This window comes from Callorhinus ursinus, unplaced genomic scaffold (assembly GCF_003265705.2).
Source record: "Callorhinus ursinus isolate GAN/ISIS: 27379988/994484 unplaced genomic scaffold, GSC_fseal_2.0 scaffold11, whole genome shotgun sequence".
NCBI lineage: Eukaryota > Metazoa > Chordata > Mammalia > Carnivora > Otariidae > Callorhinus > Callorhinus ursinus.
The window spans coordinates 14,766,479-14,785,051 of NW_027397073.1; the positions used below are offsets into that span (position 1 = coordinate 14,766,479).

The 18,573-nt window shown below is 36.3% G+C and overlaps 1 long non-coding RNA gene across 2 annotated transcripts; it reads right to left on the minus strand.

Moving 5' to 3' along the window:
• Positions 1-13,053: 13,053 nt before the first annotated feature.
• Positions 13,054-17,477, minus strand: LOC141373710 (uncharacterized). 2 transcript variants are annotated; one of them, XR_012379986.1, is made up of 3 exons: positions 16,981-17,477; positions 14,042-14,069; positions 13,054-13,318 (listed from the first exon to the last, which is right to left on the minus strand). It is a non-coding gene; the product is annotated as an uncharacterized lncRNA (long non-coding RNA). The 2 variants fall into 2 exon arrangements; XR_012379985.1 differs by having other exon boundaries at positions 16,932-17,477.
• Between the last annotated feature and the right edge of the window lie 1,096 nt (positions 17,478-18,573).

Below are 18,573 nucleotides of genomic sequence, written 5' to 3' on the forward strand. Positions count from 1 at the left end.
ATAGATATTTCTTTTTTGCAAACTAGATCCAAAACAGTAGGAATAAAAAGCTAAATCCTATCACCACCTCTCTTTCAATAAAGAACAAAATGTCTGGCTCACAGCAAACATTTAATAATGAATGAATGAATGATAACTTCTGATTATGATTGTTAATTGGGATTCACACATCTTGTAATTAATGAATTTCTCCTCCAACCCCAGATGTTGGCAACAGCTAATTGCCACTCTTAGATGAATGTTTGTCTCTTCTCCATTTCTTAATTGTTTTTTGTTTGTTTGTTTGTTTGTTTTTTAGTGGGGAATTGGGAGAAGCTGCATTAGGGACCATTATCCAGATAAATTTTTAACTAAAAATTCTATATATTATTCTGATTTTTGGGCCTAATTCAAGTGGTTTTTATTTAGCGTCGTGAGTTCTTGTCATCTGTGGCCACATAGTCTACTCCTATAATTTACAAAATGCATGGTAATTTACCCGCTCCCTTTAAAATTAATGTGATAAAAATACTTTTCTTATTTATCTTAAAAGGATCAAATGAGATGACAGATACAAGAGATGTTGCTCATTCCTGAACTACATATATAATCATTATGTGTCCGACTTCCTCTCTAAATTGTGGACTCTTTGTGGACTGGGTTAGGGCTTGAATTCTTTCTATGCTTGGGGTCTAGCACACAGTAGGTACAATCTAATTGCTGATAAAAATAAATTAACATAATTGTAATGTAAAGTTAATCATTATAATAAGCGGAATGTACATAAAACGATTTGTGACTCATTTTTAGTTTCTTATAAAACAATATGGAACCATGCACATAGTGAAAATTCTGTACATGTACAATATTTGCATTGTTCATTATATTATAAATTTATAATATATAATTTATAATCTGTATAAATCATATATAAGTGTATGTTATGTATGAATATTTATAAAAATAATAACATTTATCATTGTGTATTTTATCCTGATACTGAAGTCTTGCTGCCGAATAATTACTTTTTAAATATTTTGGTTCCTTTTCCGTTTCTGTTACATACTTGTAATAAGTGAGAATTTTGCTCAATTTGTATTCTATTTAGAAAGAATGATACATTCTTCAAACTTCAGACATTTTTATCATGTTTAATTGGTGAATTCAAAAAATACAAAAGTATTATTTACACTGAGTATTATTAAGTAAGCTAGATAGTAGTTTAACCTAAACATAAAGTAATGCCAACATTTGATCGAATACATTGTAAAAATCAACTAAGCCAAGGAAGCAAGAGTAAAATAAGTATTTTTTTTCTTGCACTTCTAATCCTTCAGGTTTTAACTTACATTTAATATCCTTGGAGAAAATTTAAAGGACATCTGGACAAGCCCAGGTCATTCTTCTCGATATTTTCAAAGTATCCCATTCCCCTGAGAGTAAAAATACTGCTTCTTCTCCTTTCCTTGTTAAAGTGTGAGTTTTGTAAGGGAAGTGACCATTTTGGTTTTACTCATCTTTGGTTTTTCAGCCCTTTGAATAGTGTCTGAAACACAGTAGGCCAGCTCGGTGCATCTATTTAACAAGTATTTCTTGATTTTAAATGTAATTAAATTTGCATTTTTCCCTTATAAGTAGCCCCCATATCATGATGCTATTTTATCCTGATACCAAAACACTATCATCCTTGATTCCAAGGTCATGCTGCTAAAGCTAATTTCTTGTAATGAACTTCTTCCCACCTCAGTCTGTCAACAAGGAAAGAATTCACCGATGTCAATGATTCCAAGTATTCCAGCGCCTTGACAAATAGATCTATTACTGGAAAACTGCCATACTTTTATTTTTTTTTGGTTTCATGTTTTTATTTAAATTCTAGTTAGTTCACATATATGGTAAAATTGGTTTCGGGTATAGAATTTAGTGATTTACCTCTCACATCCAACACCCAGGGCTCATCACAACAAGTGCCCTCCTTCATACCCATTCCCATTTAACTCATCCCCACCCACCCCCTTCCACCAACCCTCAGTTTGTTCTCCATAGTGAAGATTCTCTCCTGGTTTGGTTTGCTTCCCTCTCTCTCTCTTTTTATCCCCCTTCTCCTTTGTTCAATCTGTCTTGGTTCTTAAATTCCACAGATGAGTGAAATCATACTTTTAAAAGCATGTAAAACTTTTGGTTTGGAGAAGTAGATGACTGAGGAAGAGTTACCATCCACAAAAGATTTGAATCACCTGAACATGATATGATGATTGAAAACTGAACAGATTAATATTTTGTTAGGGGAATAGTATTAGTTTGTTTATCATGGGAATAAACAAATTTCATAAGAACTTTGTTTTAAAATGAAACAAAAATAATAATCCACATCCAGAAATGAAGATAGAAATACAGAATACACACCTAAATTTGCCCCTCTTTTTAAACTTTTCATATGTTCTCATAAATTGGTAGATTTTTGCTGCTGGGCCCCCAGATGTTTTAATAATAGTACAATTCTAGTATCAACAGAATTCTTCCAATTACTTCAAATATGTTTCATATCACTTGAAAAAATTAAAGATCTGTCATTGGCATTAATTATGTCAACAAAATAACATTTATTGTTGCATATTATTTTTGTTCTTTATTATACCGAAAAGTAAAGGATTTATAAGTATGTATATGTGATATTTATTTTTATTTCTAAAAATTTTGTTGAATTAACCACAAGATGTTACATGTAAAAACCATTTTCAATTTACCCATATTTTTATTAACTTTGCCAATAAGCATAAATATCATAATAATTATGAATAAAGGAGCTCCAGATAAGATAATGGCATATTTGCTCTAAAAGCAGATTGTATTTTGCTATGAAAACATGACACCAGGATGGTTCTAATTACCTCCTATATTTTGGAGAGTGGCAGCCGGCCAATGGACTGCATTTTTTTCTCCTAAAAGGATATAATCAAATAAATGGTAGATGAAGCTTTTGTTGACTCTTGGATATGTATATTAAGCATGCTATTTAACAAGTTATTTTGTCATCCTGATGAGTGGAAACATTGATTTGCAAGACTAATTATACTCACTATTTTTAGAATAAGCAAAGGGCTTTGCATTATGTAGTTTTGCAGAGCATTACAATTAGACAGGCAGGTTCCCTGCAGGTCAGGCCCTCTCAGAAGATGCCCCAGACTTTTACATAAAATTTATCTTAGTGGAAGAGGTGAGGTTTATAAATCAGTAATTCACTGTGGGGCCATTTCATGTTTAGAAGTCAATTAGAAGTGGCTGCTTAGACACACCTTCCCAAGTGTCAATGAAGGTCTTCACCTGCAAAAAGGCCACTAATTACTAATATATCTTTAATGGTAAAATAAGTCTAGACCTTTACTAGTCCTCAGAAAAACAGTGTTCCTCTAGCATAAAAATATTATTTTTCTGTTGACCTAGTAAAACATCTTGTAAGTCAATTGAGATTCATTGAACACATCTGTTTTATGCTATAGGGGTTCAAAGAGAGTCCCAAGAGAAGAGTTAGCACTTAGGTTTTGGAGTTACCCAAATATATTTGGAAGTAACAATCCTTTCCAAGGAAAGAAGCATATTAAGTAGATATTATAAGACAAAATTACATTTTAGGTTTCTGATTTTCAACTGCGAGGAAATTGAGGATTTTCATGGAGTACAGGAATATATCACCTAGACTAACATTTTTGAAAAACTGTCTCCTCTTAAGCACCTTTAGGATGGAGATCTGCGAATTGGAATTTAGTGTCAAGAATAAGTGGAAAACACCCTTCCATTTGTTTGTGTCATCTTCAATTTCTTTCATCAGTGTTTTGTAGTTTTTGGAGTACAGGTCTTTTACCTCCTTGGTTAAGTTTATTCCTGGGTATTTTATTCTTTTTGGTACAATTGTAAATGGGATTGTTCTCTTAATTTCTCTTTCTGCTACCTTATTATTAGTGTCTAGAAATGCTACCAATTTCTGGGTATTAATTTTATATCCTGCAATATTACTGAATTCATTTATTACTTCTAATAGTTTTTTGGTGTAGTCTTTAGGGTTTTCTAGTATAGTATCATGTCATGTAGTACCATGTCATCTGCATTAATAGATGAGTAGATAAGGAACACAGTGGAATATATGTGTGTACACACACACACACACACACACACACACACACACACACACACAGAGGAATATTACACAGCCACAAAAAAGGTGAGATCTTGCCATTTACAACAACATGGATGGACCTAGAGGTTATTATGCTAAGTGAAATAAGTCAGACTGAGAAAGACAAATGCCATATGATTTCACTCATATGTGGAATTTAAAAACCAAAACAAATGAATAAACAAATAAAAAGCAGAATCAGACCTATAAATATGGAGAACAAACTGATGGTTGCCAGGGGGAAGGGGGTGGGAGATGGGTCAAGTGGGTGAAGGGGAGTGGGAGATCCAGGCTTCCAGTTATGAAATGAGTAAGTCAGGGGAATAAAAGCCATAGTCAATGATACTATAATAGTGCATGGTGACAGGTGGTTAGCTCACACTTGTGAGCATGACGTAACATAGAAGTTGAATTGGTAGGTTGTACACCTGAAAATTCATGTAACATTGTGTGTCAACTATACTCAAATTCAAAAAGCTATTGAAAAAAATAGGTGGAATATACTTATAACCTGAAATTTGTGTTCAAGTCTCACATTTGTGGGTGTCAGAGGATGCTGAGAGCACTAAATTTATTAGGTAACAGAAAATTGTCTTCTTTCAGTGTTCCTTACTCAGAAATACGCCCAAGAAATATCTTTTTGATTTAAGAAGAGAAAGTTGGATCACTCTCCTAGGGTTAATTCCCCTAGGGTAGGGACACTCACAGTGCTGTTCACCTGTGCTCTCTTCCTGAGAAATCAGTTTGCCTTTACTAAAGGTGACATATTCCTGCTGGAGACGAAGTTAAATCAGGGGAGGAATGTGTGTCCACATCAGCACCCGCCCAGGTCTTGAAAGACTCAATGACAAGCCCATTCTGGAGTTGACAGTAATATTATTGCTAGTGGCAGTGGCTAAGCTTGCAAGATTCAAAGCTGTACTATTTATATGAAGCTATAACTGTAAATCTTTGTTCTCATCTCCTTGTCTCCCCGGTCTTGGGATATACGTGGACATTCGGCCATCAAATTAAAAGTCACATTTGGAAAAGTAAAGCTCTAGTTTAACACCGTCTGGATCATTTTTATTTTTTCCATCCTCATTACTAAAGACATATTTTACCTGTACACTTCAAAACCTGAATTAAACCTCCCTGAGTGACATGTTACATAACGACATAGACAGGTGAAACACCATTTGTCGAAAGTAAATTTCATGAGCCAGGCACTACATTGGGAACTTCATACGAATGATCTTCTTTAATCCACACAGCAATCCTGTGAGATTGGAATTATCGTCCTCGCTTTACCAAAGAAGCTGAGGGTTACAGATGTTAGTGACTCGCCTGGCAGATAGGACCCTCAGCTACTAACCTGCAGAAGTGGAATTCAAACCAGATTTGTCTCAGTGAAAGTCTGTGCTTACTTCATAATCTGAGCAAAAGAACTTCAGGATTTTAACTATGAAACAATTCAGTCACCCAGTGCAATTATTCACTTGATGCTTGGATTGCCTCTAAAGTAACACTTTTAATTAGTCATCGGCTAATGCTTAAAGATTGCTAATAATGATGAGAACTTTTAAGATTTTCTCTCTTAGCAACTTTCAAATATGCAATACAGTATTGTTAACAATAGTCACCATGCTGTACATCATACACCCATGGCTTACTTATTTTATATTATGGTGATTATTTCACAATATATACAAATATTGAATCATTATGTTGGAAACCTGAAACTGTATTATGTCGTATGACAGCTGTGTCTCAATTTTATTTATTTATTTTGTATTTTTATTTTTTAAAAGATTTATTTATTTATTTTAGAGAGAGCAAGCACAAGGGGGAGGGGCAGAGGGAGAGGGAGAGAATCCCAAGCAGACTCCCCACTGAGCGTGGAGCTTGACACAAGGCTAGATCCCATGACCCTGAGATCATGACCTGAGCTGAAATCAAGAGTGAGACACTCAACCAACTGAGCCACCCAGGCACCCCTTATATCTTAATCTTAAAATAATAAATAAAACATAAATACAAAAATTGGGGACTAAAATTAAGAAAAAAAGGATTACTAATAATGAGAAATTGAGGCAGGTTATTGAGCTCAAAAATTTCTAGTTTCCTGTCCAACATCTTAGAAACTAGCCACAGGAACTGCTTAAATTAAAATTAAATAAAACCAAAAATTCAGTTCCTCAGTCTCACTGACTACATTTCAAGTGCTCAATAGCCTCCTGTGGCTGGTGGCTACCATATTGGACAGCATTTAAATATATAAATGAACTCACACACAGATGTCTAATATATTAAATTCAAGAGGAACTGTTCTAGTTAGTATCTGAATGCTTAAAGCCAGTCTGAAATACAGTGCATTGATTAACAACCTTGTGATAACTCTTAAGCACCTCCTAATACCCTTATGGTTTGAAGAGCACAATTTGAAGGTGGCTATTCTGGAGAAATTATCAACATCATTATAATTGTGGTGTATAATTATAGAATGTCAGAGGTGGAATGGATTCCAAGATCAGCCCATTCAATCACCTCATTTTGCCGAAGAGGAGACAGAGTGCAGGCAGGTGAAGCCATCATCACGCTTCAAAATTAATAGCTCAATTGTCTTTCCTGTTTGCTTATTCTAAATTCCCATTCACCACACATGGGGCAAAAAATAGACTGGAGTTCCTCAAATGAAGTTCATGAACTCTAAAAGGACACAGATCCACTGCAATTGCATATATTATTTTTGTCATTCATTGTATATGATCAAGGGAAATGACCCATAGTTCCACACAGATTTCATCAAAATCTCAAAGCAGTTTTGTGATACTCAAAGCCATGAGACTACTGTGACCCTAATAGTATGTGCAACATACGTTTCCTACAGAATGACTGCCCTTCAGGCTTTAAAGGACTTTCCTTGCAGTACATATTGAGACCCAAAGTAGTAAGAAATGGGCAGGCGTCAGAATTAATTCATAGAACAATTCACCCTTGCAGGAAACTCTTAATTGAATTGGAAACATCACATTAAATTAAAATAAACATTTGCATATTTGACAAAGAGACTAGACCACTTTGTTGTGAACACTGTTGAGAACAACTTTGACGATTTAAGAAACAAAACAGACTCATTTCACTTGCTTAATATAAAAGCAATAAGAGAATTGGAAATCCTAAAGCAATTCTTGACAATGATCAGAAATATTCTTGACTTTTTACTCTGAATTTGATGACATATAAAGCCCAGAGGACAAAGAATGTTGTGGGAAAAAATATGTAAAAATAACTTTGATTTTAATTCCCATTATTGTGGATATGTAATAGTTCTTTTCACGTTTTCAAGCTCAGTCATTCATAATTTGTTATTTTGATTTTTGTAATATTTTGAAATATTGATACAACAAAAGCTGTTATACCAAATCTGACATTTTTCATTATTTTAATGCCATTTAGATCCTGTCCATCTATTTATTATCAAAAGAGTGACACTTGTTTAATGATTGCTGGATTTTTTTTTTCAGTGTTTTGGATAATTACCATTTTTGAGCTATTTTCCTACAGGAAATTAAATGCTATTTACAATGCATTTGTTTAATTTTTTTTTCTTGTAAAATGCTGCTTTGAAATAACTTCTCATGATGTGGATGGTCTTGGAAAAAATAAAGCAGCTGAAACACAGAAAGGGACATTTTTGCCTTGACACCTTATATATAAACCTTCTGTCTAGCAATGCAGTGCAGTCGGCAAACCTGTAATAAGCCCATCAGTTCTCCAGGATACTTGCCTCATAGTGCACGAGAAAAATGTTGCCAAAACCTTGGTATCCAAAAGTGTTAATGCACTGCTTCGCTGTGCATGATGTTGTGAAATGGCTTTCTCCCAGGAAAACAAACAAACCAAAAAAAGCAACACAATTGTTGAATTTCATCGAGACCTAGATGGGAGCTGTGTCTACACAGGAGGATTATTGCATGTGGAGTTAAGCAGAGGACTGGCTTTTCACGAGCTTGATGGAATTGGGTACTGATCCTCTGTGTCTAGCAGCGATGGACAATTGAGGGTCCACAGATGGGCAGCATGACACGAATGATAAATCTATCTTTGGATAAAATGGAGGACTTGGGTATTTTATCCACCCAAATATCTAATTAGCAATTTTTTATAATCTGATCATACAGAAGAAATATGTGTGTACACAGTCTATTCTCCGGAGTCCCCAGTGGCGGCTGGGTAGAATATGCCTTTACTGGCTCTTCCCTCTTCCCTGAATCCTTTCTCTACTCTCTTCCCAGCATTTCCTGGGACCATCTCCCAAATATGTAGTGTGCACTCAAGAACTAAGGTTTGTGTCCTCCTATCATTAGGATAACTAGACAATCTACAATCCCCATATCCTAATCTGTACAGCACTGGCCCAAGAATTACCCCTGTCAAATCTTTAAGGAAAACGTTCTCAGGTTCCTCCGTGGCTAAAGACAATGAACAGAATGCTAGGTTGTAGAATTTTTATTACCTGATACTCTCTCAGTGTTTTCAAATAGGAACCAAGGCAATTAAATGAAGTAAGTTTTGAACCTATTGTCTTTGGAGGATCAGCCAAGCTGAGATATGTACCAATTATAATGAGCAGGGGAGGAGGGAGAAAGATCTTTATAGTTTGATAAATGAAAATGACATCTCACGTTCAAAATTCTTTCATAAATAAAGAGATGAAGCATCTTACCCCATTTATTTGAAGTCTACATGAATTTCCTCTTTCTTAACTACCCATGTTTGGAGTAGTTAAGTGGGGGCAGGCAGAAAGGTAGAAGAGGAAGTTTCAAGGTCATGCCTGGCACTGGCTGGGAGGGGCTCTGTCACCTGCTTGTCTTGGGACTTATGGCACTTAACCTCTGTGAATCAGTGTACTCATTCTTGAAACTCTAATACCAATATCGAATGAAGCATTAAAATTAGGATAACGGGGGGGCGCCTGGGTGGCTCAGTTGGTTAAGTGTCTGCCTTCGGCTCAGGTCATGATCCCAGGGTCCTGGGATCAAGCCCCGCATTGGGCTCCCTGCTCAGCGGGAAGCCTGCTTCTCCTTCTCCCTCTGCCCCTCCCTCCCCCCACTCCTTCTCCCTCTCTCTCTCTCTCTCTCTCTCTCTCAAATGAATAAATAAAATCTTTAAAAAATAGCAACGTAAAATAAAACTAAGATAATGGATATAAATCACTGAGCCCATTGACGTATGAGTAAACATTCAGGAAATGGTAGGGATGGTGAATTTATGCCCCCTTCAGGTATTTTACTCTGTTTTTTTGTTTTAAAGACTATTTTTCACTTACTATACGATAAGTTCATGTGAAACTACTAACCCCCTACCTATTTACTATACATGTTTATCAAACATGAACTTTAGTTTCATAAAGAATGTTTATATACATGTAAAGTTTGCCTGTTGTATCTTTTCATCTGATATTTCTAACCTTAAAATATTTTGCATCTCCCTCTCCAAGGTTTGATAAATATTTAAAGCATTTAATTACAAATGATGTATTCTCAACCCATACACTCTCCTAAAGCCTTTATCTCATTTTGGAGGAAAAACAAAGCATCCAGGTAAGCTTCTCTTTATGTATCTTAAGGAATATTTTTATTTATAAATATTCCCTTTTGTGCTTAAGAGTCTGTAGGAAACATAAAGAAATTTCTCTGCTCCACAAAGTTATAGACCTCCCTATGGATTAGCTGCCTGTGTAATCCCCTCCCCTTGGGCACAGAGAGAACCTGCAATCTGATGAGACATCACTCCCTTAATTATGTTATGTTATGTTATGTTGTTATGTTATGCTATGTTATGTTATGTTATGTTATGTTATGTTATGTTATGTTATGTTATGTTATGTTATCGGGTATAAGAGATTTTGCAGATGGAATTAAGGTCCCTCATCAGTTGACTTCGAGTTAATCAAAAGAGATTCTCTTGGGTAGGACCTAATCTATTAGGTGCTTAATGAGTGCTTAAAGGAGTGAAGATACAGCAGCAGATACTTCTGGCGGCCTGGAAGAAAGCACAGCCTTGTGAACAATGTCTGTAGGGGGCCCCAGGGGCAGCCTCAGGACCTATCCTGCTGGGGCTCTGCTCACAACCAACAAGAAGAGAGAGACCTTAGCTCTACACCACAAGGAACGGAATTCTGCAGCAACCTCAGTCAAGTTTGGGAAAGAACCCAGAACTCCAGATAAGATCATAGTGCTAACCAAAATCCTGATTTGGTCCCTCAAAACCCTGAGGAGAAGACCCAGCTTTGCAGTGCCTGGACGCCTGACCTACAGAAACCGAAAGATGATAAATGGTTGTTGTTTCAAGACGCAAAATTTGGGATAATGCATCAACAGAAAATGAACACACTCCTACACAATTTTACGATTGTTTTCTGGATCTTTTTCATTTTGATCAACTTGAACTTACAGAGATGTGCTCGACATTATGCCCTATGTAGACTTTATCCCTTCCCACAGTGAAAGTAAGGCAGTCATTTGAGACATGAATGTACTTACAGTTAAAACATACCCATCCAATTGTAAAGATTTGTGGCCAGCTTACTAATGTCGAATCACAGTTTGATGGAACTAGATAGCTAATAATAAGAGTGAACATAATAGTAATACTGATAATTGTAATGATGTAATAGCAAACAAATATTTCATTTCATAGTTAAATATGCGATACACTTAATATATACAAAGTTTTATTTAAGCCTCACTTTTTTTTAAAATTTGAACTCATTTAACAAATGAGGAAATATCCTTAGAAAAATTGAGTGACTTGCTGAAGTTCACAGTCACTAAGTGGTGGAATGCAGTGTTAAATCAAGGCCACCTAACTCTAGAGATTGGCTTTTGATCAGTCACAGTTTTGTGATTTCTTTTAATAAAGGAAGAGTCTTTTTTTTTTTAAAGTAAAGCCAAGAAGATTATTACATTTGGGATGTAAAAAGTGAAATTCATCCAAGAACAACCAAATCCAATATTCTTAAATATTTGAGAACATGATGCATTAAGATTCAGCCAAACTCAAATATTTATCAACAAGTTACCTAAGTGCTTCACAGATACCAAACGGCCTACAACCAAAGGAAATCCCAGGTCACGATGAAATTTGATCGAACTATTAATATTGTTAGAGTTTCTACAGATTAGTAGAACTTAGAAAATTTAAATCAAGATCATTATACAAATTAGTGATATGAATCTTAGGAGATGAAGTGACTTGCTCAAGCTTAGCATTTTCCTTCCCTATTACACTTTTCTCAAGAAACCAGAAAAATCACAGGAGCTACAGAAATGAAGGCATGATGGGGTCCCAGAATCAGTTTTAGGTGTTTTTCTTGAAGATGGAATGTATGTTTTCTTTTCTGCCCTGTGGAAAATCATGGGAAGTTGTGAAAATCAGGTTCACATGGACATCAGACAGACATAACCAGGAGAAGCTGTGATAAACCAGCAGAAAACAAGGAAAAACCAAACAGGGAAAAACCAAAAAATATTAGGTTCAAGGCCACAGAAAACAGGGAAAACCAAACAGGGAAAACCAAAACAGGGGAAAAAACAGGGAAAAACCAAAAAATATTAGGTTCAAGGCCACAGAATGAAGTACAGTTTTGAGACAAGATAAAAAGCTACATTAGAAAGTCTGAGGTCAGGCTGGTATGAATATAAAGGTCTAGTTAGAACAGGGATAACTTTTTGAGAATTTATGAGGTGTGGTATCTCTGCTTTCTGGATCTGAACTCCTCTGAACATGGGGTTATTTCAAAATAATTGATAAAATTATTATTTGTTAAGAAATAGGAAATAGACCATATCAACCCATAAGCTCTTAGGTCTATAAATGTTGAATTTCGCACTTAGTCACATGTTCACTACTGCCTGTATTGTCATTACTTCTATGGTTGACTGTATGAATCCAGAAAGTCTCTTATACTCTAATGCTCTTAGTGTCTTGGGAATTTTCTTACAAATTCCAGATACTTCCACGATAATATTTCAGATACCATAGCTTCTGCTATATATGCTTTGCAAGACACCCACATATCTATGTACAATTTCCCTCCAGCCCCTCTAGAAGTCCATCAGAAAATAACCAGCAAGGACACATGGTCTACAAGCCACTTCTAATATACCCATCCACTGTATCTTTTTGCATGCTTTTTGATGGGTATGCATAAAGTGCAATATTATGAATGTCTGTTCAATAAGTCATGTATTGACTACAAGTCAAGGCAAGCAAGTGCTAAATCCATCCCAATATTTTTTCTGCTCAAATCAATGGGCATTGGCCATTTAAAACAGGAATCGATAATAGTGACAGATTTCAATGCTACTGCTAGGAATTTATATTAATACAAACAGCATCCACATTATACTTGACACTGTGACATAAAAGACAGAAAATCAATACCCTTATATCCCTGCTTGGATTAAATTCTCTTCTTGGAATATGCTACTTAAAAGTCAACCATAGTGCTAACATTTTACGCATAATTAAGATAACTTCATAAAAGGTAAAATAAATTATAACATAGCAAGCACTTTTGTTGGAAAATTAGTATCAAATTAAATAACATTCAAAAACCCAATGGCAATAACATCCCTGATCACAAGAATTACTTATTGTAACCCAAGATGCCAAAACTCTAAGTCAAGTTGTTCTCTACTTTTTGTTGCTATTATCTATTAATAATGAAGTGGTGTAAGTGTGTGAATGTGTGTGTGTGTGTGTGTGTGTGTGTGTCTATTTAAAGCACACAAGCTCAAAATACGGAAGACTGTGAGGTGTTTTTGTACCTGGATAATGCGTAGGTAGGAAAGCAATTTAAAGCAATAGAATGCATTATTTATTTATTTATTTATTTATTTTTAGAATGCATTATTTAATGTCAGTACAACTTTCAGTGTGACTCAAACTTAATGATTTTTTGAGGGGAGAAATAAATGGGTTGAGCTCCATCAGATGTCTACTCAATTTCACACTGCAGATAGTGTTTTAAAAGAAAATTTACTGTGCAAGTTGGAAAAGTAATTACTCTTCAACTACAGAGCTATTGTCTTTTAAAAGATGCATGTATAATTTGGCCTTGGCATCAGAAAAGAGCAGTCATGATGTTCAGAGAAAGATCCACTAGTACAAAAATATCTAGAAGAAATGGGAAAAACAGACATTTAAGATATCCTGAATGAAGTATAAAATATCATCATAGATGATTTAAGAAATCGAAGGGATGGGGGGCCGAGGTGTCTCAGTAGGTTAAGTGTCCAACTCATGGTTTAGTTTCAGTTCGTGATCCCCGGGTCATAAGATGGAGCCCCACTTTGGGCTCCAGGCCCAGTGCAGAGTCTACTTAAGTTTCTCTCTCCCTCTCCTCTCCATCCCTCTGCTCTCTTCCAAATAAATAAATCTTGAAAGAAAGAAAGAAAGAAAGAAAGAAAGAAAGAAAGAAAGAAAGAAAGAAAGAAAGAAAGAGAAAGAAAGAAGGAAAAAGAAGGAAAGAAAAAGAAAGAAAGAAAAGATAGAAAATAGAAAGAAAAGAAAGAAATCCAGGGAAGTTACATTAGAAATACAAACATTCCATCCCGTTCTTTCTTGGATATTCCCAATTGCCTGACTTCCTTGATGGGCCCTTTATTATTTAAAAAATGTGCTCACAGACAAACTAACCTTCCTCCTACCCCTTTCATTACTTCTCTTACCACTTCGCCAATGACTTTCAAACCACGGACTCAATCATTTGTTTTGGGGATAGAGTCTTCTATCTCTCTTTATAAGATTTCTAAGATAAGCGCCATTTGCCATATATGTGCAGCCTCTCAAACATTCATCTTCAATTTCCTTTTAAACTTATTATTGTTGTATACGTACCACATACTTTGTTGCACTGTTCCAGGCACTGGGGAAACAAAAAGAAACCAAACATTCAAGCACCTCTTGTAAAGGAAATTAATGTTCAACTCTTTTAGTAGATCGGAGTCTAATCTAAATTCAAATCTTTTATCAAATTTTGCACCAGCTCAACTATCTTTATTAGAGCTGACAGTATCTGAGAATCACTCTTCTGTTACACTGTCGCTTCCAAAGTCTATACTTTTCACTCTCTACACACTATTTTTTTTAAGATTTATTTATTTGAGAGAGAGAGAGATAAAAATGGGGGGAGGGGCTGAAGGAGAGACTCCCCCAGACCTGGGGCTGGATCTCAGGACCCATGAGATCACAACCTGAGCTGAAACCAAGAGTCAGACGCTTAACTGACTAAGCCACCCAGCACCCCTCCACACAATATTTTTGTATGTAATTTGAAGCTACATACATTTCCCTCTTGAGAATTTCCTGGGACTCAACCTTAATTTTTTTTTTTTTTTGCTTCCTTCAAAACAGCAATCTATAGACAAATGAAATTGGTTCTAATGCACTCAATGAAATAAATGTATTGATGATCTAACAGGGCCATTCACAATTCTGAACAATGCAGATAAGAAATGAACAAAATAAACAAGCATCCTTGCCTCAAAAAGCTTATGTAGTGTTCATTATGTATACATGATTTTCTTTGTCATTTGAGTAACTACAACTGCAGCAGGATGGTCTGCCTGTGTCTAGAAAATCTTCTCTGCTCATTAAGAATTAAGAAAGCATTGTCAGCATAGATTTGGCCGTCACAGAAAAATACAATCTATGTGATCTCAGATCACCAGGTAACTAAATATAAAAGGTAAAATAAAAATCTTAACCAGAACCAAAATCTATAAATATAATCATGGTGAACTATTTTAAATGACTTTAAAAAATCAATATTTAACTGCAAATTGTGAGACATGATTAAAAAGTGAAGGTGGGAAAATGTTAGAAATAAGGTGGAAATCTATGCTTAAAATTAAATATGCAAAAAGATGCTGTCTTTGGACTCTTCTCTACATATTCTTTACGTGCCTTTTCTTCCTGGAGTTTGGGCACTCCAGTAAGGTTTCTCCTATGCTTATCTCTTACGAGACAATTAATTATACTTTATTCTCAGTGCAATGCTTTTACTGTTCTCAAAATTAAATAAACAGAACTGCTTTTTTTGATATTTGTAACTACCTCTTCTCAGTTTTTCTTTCCCAGTGATCATTCCTATTCCCAACTAAAAACTGGCTGTGCAACTCTAGGACACGACACTGATCAGGGTCCTTTTCTTTTTTCAGTGATAATTCAATGTTGATATTTTATCCACGTCCCATTTCTTTCCCTAGAAAAATCAATATCCATATATTCTTTTATTCCTTCAACCTACGTTCATTACCCATTGTATGCCATGTAATATCCTAGGGAAACATAAAATAATGAACATTTTCTTTTTAGGAGTTGGTAGCCTAGTGGAGACCATAGTCATAAAGACATATATTTATCACAAAATGTAATAACTTTTAATAGAGGTGAATAAGGAGGTAGAGAGCTGTAGAAGAGTGGCTTTTAGAGTCTAGATGGAGAACGGGAGAGGTGCTAACAGAATGAGGGCTGCAAAACTATTTCGTTTCCCTCTGTCTGAAAGCTCGAGGGGGCTGTAAGTAGATGCCATCACACAAATCTATGCAATTATCCCCAAATCAGTTATTCTACTTGTAAAACATGAGATGTTTAATTTAGAGAAACGTGAATCCCGATTTCACCTTTGTCCCAAACTCGTTAAAAAGGAAGGAATCTGAATGTTATCATAACACTAGAAAAGCTGGGCATTTTGTATATTTTAAGATGCTTCCACATGTTTCTAGTTAACTTGTCTCCCGGAATCGGCCATCCAATCATTCTACTTGGGTTTGTCTTCCTGCTTCTGGATGGCCCACTTTCTTACTTGTAAGCTGTGTTTTCTCTTATCTATGATTTTCTTGATATCATTTTGTTCTCTCTAGCTTACTTTATTGTAAGAATACAGTATATAATACATTTAACATATAAAATATGTGTGTTAATTGACTGTTTATGTTATCAGTAGGGCTTCTGGTCAACAGTCAGCTATTAGTAGTTCAGTTTTGGGGAGGTCAAAAGTTATACTTGGATTTTCAAATGCATGCGGGTCTGGGGCCCCTAACCCCCGCATTGTTCAGAGGTCAACCATATGTTTTTCTTGTCTTTTCATCCCATACTGAACGGACCAGTCTGCCTGACTGACAGGCTTCAGGCAAATCCATGAGCAGTATTCCTGAGAACTGCTGTAGGAAGGGCTTCTCTGGCCCTGAGGGACCTTGGATGGCCTGAATCTCAGGTGGGTATAAATTTGAATGCTCCCCCTCAGCACTTCTTCACCGTGATAGTGACAGTTGGAGTGGAAAGTCTTCGGAAGTGGCCTTCTTGCCTGGAGATTCTTTACTTCTGAGTGGGAGTAGGGGCCCTTTCTGCTTTTAGGGGTCGTGAGGAAGGGCTGGGGGTTGTTAAAACTTGAGCAGCTGCCTCTGGGCTTCTCATTTTTAAATTTTACTATCTGTGCCTCCTTTGGCTGAAATTATACTTTCCATATGAATTGTATGCCCCCCCCCCACTTTTTAATCATTTTGCTACCAGGATCCATAATATTTGCTTTTTATTATGTAATACATGGCTATTTCATTGACTTCCACTAACCATAAACTGTGTGGTTTTCTCCACCATTGTTTCAGGCTCTTCTGTAAAGTCCTATGCATCAAACTAACTAAATGCCTTCGCTATTTAGTTCAACCTTTTTAATTTTAGACACAAGGAATATAAGATGTAAGTAAATATAGACGTAAGTACTCACATTAAATGGGTCCAAAGGCAACCCCAAGCAGTGAAACTCCCAGGCTTACCTCTCCCATTCCCAATCTGTTGCTGAACAGAGGGGGCTACCCATTCTCTGCCAGACTTCCTCAGGAATTTAGGAATAAATGAAGAGTCTCAAGTTTTAACAAGATAGAAAGTTCCAAATGACTATCAACTAATATGAAGTATGAATAGACTTGCCACAAAATTTAAAGGATACTTCTATCACTCTGTGTGGGTGGGTGGGTGTGGTCTTGACCCGGGTTTGAGAGCCGCTGATAGGTCGGTTAGTCCTTCTCAACGGTTAGATTCTGCCCACACCCCCAACGACCTCTCCTACGATCCCAGGGCCCGGTACCAGGCAACCAGGGACAGCCCTGAGCCCCCTGACATTATTCGAATTAGCCAATCCCAAGCATGTTTGCCCGGCCTCCCTTTTCTTTTCCACGGAAACTATCATCAAAGTACTTGTTCACAGCTCACTTGCCTCCCTCTGCACGCCCACCCGGTGCTTGGTGCTTCCCCGGGGTGGCCCTGTCCTGGGCTTCTGTGTTCTCCCCCAGGGAGGCTGGGAATGCACAAACTGGAAAACGCCTTCCGGTCTCACCATTCACCACCCGGAAGTAGCTAAAACAACTTCAACTTAACATGTTGGATTTCTCGGGGCGCCTGGGTGGCTCAGTCAGTTAAGCATCTGCCTTCAGCTCAGGTCATGATCCCAGGGTCCTGGGATCGAGTCCTGCATCGGGCTTCGGGCTCCGGGCTCCACGGGAAGCCTGCTTCTCCCTCTGCCGCTCCCCCTGCTTGTGTTCCCTGCCTCGCTGTGTCTCTCTCTCTCAAATAAGTAAATTTTAAAAAACCATGTATGTGTGCAGAGGTGGTGTGGATGTGAGTGTGCATGGAGGAAAAAAGCTGCTACTCTCAGTAGGCCAAACGCTCAGGTTAAACAACTGAGTGTTACTGTGGGGGTTGTTTGTTTTTTGTTTTTTTTTCTGTCAAATTGCTACTTCTATTGTGGAAGACAAAAGCATTTCCATTTCAACAGTTTGTCAGCTTTTTTAATGTTGGGCAAAATCAATATGTTATGAAAATGAAACACCTATAGTTTTGGGGCAAAATTATAAAATTAAACATATAGGTAACCTATTTATATACTGCTATAAAGTATTTTTTGAAGACAGATATGCAAAGAAGCTATTACCTACATGAAATGTATATTTAAAGATTTTTTTTTTCAGCCTGGGAGCCAGGAATATAAAAAAAGAGTGGAGATATTTAACCATAACATACTGTGATTCATCGAACAGCACAAACTTTCATTTCATGGAGTTTATCTGTTGACGTTGATTTAAACTATCATTTGTTTTATCATGAGGGGAACATTAGGTATGTGGTCAAAAATACAAGGATTTTGAACTAATGTTGATTCAAGTTGTGTTGTCTTATCGTATTGTCTTTTCAAAGTGCTGCCAGTTGGAAAGGGAAGCATTGTGTTTACAAATCTGTTTTGAAATGTTTGCCAAAATTTTGGCAGTATCTTTAGTAAAGATGTTTGTCTCCAGCATCCAATAAATAAATAAATAAATAAATAAATAAATAAATAAATAAATAAATAAATAAATAATTAAAAAAATAAAAAA